The sequence below is a fragment of the Nicotiana tabacum genome, chromosome 15, assembly GCF_000715075.1.
Source record: "Nicotiana tabacum cultivar K326 chromosome 15, ASM71507v2, whole genome shotgun sequence".
Taxonomy (NCBI): Eukaryota; Viridiplantae; Streptophyta; class Magnoliopsida; order Solanales; family Solanaceae; genus Nicotiana; species Nicotiana tabacum.
Window position 1 is genome coordinate 29,832,265 of NC_134094.1, and position 3,383 is coordinate 29,835,647.

The following is a 3,383-nucleotide window of genomic DNA, read 5'->3' on the forward strand; positions in this document are numbered from 1 at the left end:
TTTATATCCAAGCTAGTTTAGCATTGAATACCTCCTATTAATGGCTAAACTATTTATTATGAGAACAAAGCCTCATGTGTTGGTCTAAGATTTTCTAAATTGCATACAACAACACTTGTATGCATCAGACCAACAAAATATGATAAGTCCTCCCCTCACAATTGGTTTAGGATCAGAAACAAAATATTTTTACTATCTAATAAATTTTGATGTGTGGTATATGATTAATTTCTCTACCACAATGCACAAAGATAGGTTTTCCAAAGAAGATTGGGGATATGAGTTAGTTTTTCTAACATTTGAGGGATGGAATAATAGCTGAAAAATATGCTACTTGAATCGAATTATCATTAATATGATCCTCACTTAGAACATAATTCAAGTCAAATACCAGAAGCATTTGCTGATCCAAAATTAAATATCATATTTCAGCTGCAAATGCTCCTATTAAAATTAAAGTCCCTGAAGGATAAAGTTTATTGCACGCATGAAGCGTAGTAAACCGATCGGTTCCAAAGGTAACAATCCTTGAAAAGGATAGGAGCAAATGATCATAATGAGGAGGAAATGAGCTCTAAAAGAGCCCACGACGTAACATTTCATGAAACTCCAGAAGAAGTTCAGGTACCTGAAAATAAAGAAAGTGATGAGATCTCAACGAGTTATGTCACTTGCGAACCGATACAAAATGATCGTTGACGATATATTTAATATAATATAGTGCACAATATTGTGAGGATCGGACCTGTAGTCCAGAAACCTGAAGATGTCATGCCATTTAAATGCAAGTCATAACCTATATGACTCATTTGATCAAATTTATATAAAGATCCCTAAAAGATTTAAAATGCTTGAAGCATATAATTCAAAGTCTCGAGAAATGTACTCAATCAGATTACAAAAATCTTTGTATGATTTAAAACAATCAGGGCGCATGTGGTATAATCGCCTCACTGAATTGATGAATGAAGGTTATATAAATGATGGCATTTGTCCATGCATTTTTACAAAGAAAACAACATCATAATTTGTTATACTTGTTGTTTATGTTAATGACATAAATCTCATAGGAACTCCAGAAGAGCTCCAAAGGGGAAAAACTTTGTCTTAGTCTGCAAATTGAATATTTAGCATACATGATCTTTATCCATCAATCTGTCTATACAGAAAATATCTTAAAACTCTTTTACATGGACAAAGCACACCCATTAAGTACACCAAATGGATGTTCGATCACTTGAAGTGAATAAGGATCTGTTCTGACCTCCGGAAGAGGATAAGGAACCCCTTGTCCTGAAATACTCTATCTCAGTGCAATTGGTGCACTTATGTATCTTGCTAATGCTAACAAAGGTGGTGCAAATCATATTGGTTATGCAGATGCAGGTTATTTATCTGATCCCCATGAAGTTCGATCTCAAATTGGGTATGTGTTTACATGCCGAGGTATTGTCATATCATGGCGCTTCACAAAGCAATCTATTGCTGTTACTTCTTCAAATCATGCTGAGATAATAGTTATTCATGAAGCAAGTAGGGAATGCGTATGATTGAGATCAGTGATTCATTTTATTCGAGAAAAATATGGGTTGGAATGTGATAAAAAAAAAAAACCACAATATTATATGAAAATAATGTTGCGTGCATAACCTAATTAAAGAGAGGATTTATAAAAGAAGATAGAACGAAGCACATTTCACCAAAATTATTCTACGCACATGATCTTCAGAAAAATGGTGACATCGATGTGCAACAAATCCATTCAAGTGACAATACAGCAGATTTGTCCACTAAATCTTTGCCAACTTCAACTTTTGAGAAGATGGTATACAAGATTGGTATGCGGAGACTCAAATATTTGGAATAAGGTTTTCATCAGGGGAGTGAAATACGCGATGTACTCTTTTTTCCTTACTAAGGTTTTTTCCATGGAGTTTTTCTTGTAAGGTTTTTAATGAGGCAGCTAGAATTGTGTATTACTAAATATGTGTACACTTTTTCCTTCACTAGGATTTTTTTCACTGGGTTTTTCCTAGTAAGTTTTAACGAGGCACAATATCTTTTAATGAACATACAAGGGGGAGTGTTATGAAAATAATTATAATGTGGATGTGCATTTATTACTCCGCTATCGATAATCTTCCTGAAAAAAATTATCCATTTGGTATTCTATTGAAGTTTATCTACAAGAAGCTGATGCAGGCAGGTTGCAAGTAACTCAATGAAATGATTTGCAGCAGCTTCTTATTAAACATGCAAGTTGCAAGCAGCTCATGCAGACAACTTACAAGCAGCTCAAGAAAAGCCTCGCAGCTGCTTCCTGAAAAGCCTCGCTAATGCTTCCTGAAAAGTCTTGCATCTGCTTCCTTTCTTCTATAAATATAGGGGTTTTCAGTTCATTATGTACATCAATTTGAAGTTGAATAAAAATATCAATTTCTCTCTATACTTGTCTTCGATTTATTTACTTTACAATCTTTATTTTATAACAATTTCAAACTTATTGGACAATCGAAACTTATTGGATCGCATACATACTTTTTGTTTAAATTGGAATGAATTCATCAATTATCTTAACCTCTAGGGTAGTCCGATGCATTAAGCTTCCGCAATGCGGGGTATGGGGAAGGACTGGACCACAAGGATCTATTGAACTCAACTTTACCCTACATTTCTGCAATAGACTGTTTTCACGGCTCGGACCCATAACCTCCTGGCCGGTCACATGTCAACAACTTTACCAGTTGCGTCAAGACTTCCGTTCAATTATCTGAACCATTAAGGACCAAAAAGAAAAAAAAAGAATTCCTTACTACAGGGACGATTATCAAGAAAGCCGACTGTTGGTCTATTACCGACTTATTACAGATTGAACACATGCGTTATGTGTTTTTTTTTTTTTAAAAAAAAAACATGGTTTATATTTTAGTTTAGATGTGTATCAGCTAACTATGAAATCAGACAATTAATATAACTTTAATGAAAACTATGATTTGCTTTGGTGGTCATAGAAGCCCCACCAGGTGCACCTTTCAAGAATGACCTTTAAATTATTTCATGATTAAGATAGGCAATAATCCTGTAGATAATTACGCTACTTACACGATAATGTACTCTCCGTCTTAATTAATGTGACTGATTCGTTTTTAGTCAATTCTAAAACTAATGATACTTTTATATATTAAAAACTAATATAATTTTAAAATTTTACTTTACCTTATGTTTCGAATAGATTTACTTATACAAAATTCATACAACAATCAGATCGATAACTAGAAATTAGTGCAGGCATACTTAAATAACACAATTAACTTTTAAAATTTGTCATCTATAAATAGACACCCTTTTTCATTGAATAGATTTTATTATTCAGCTTTGTGTTC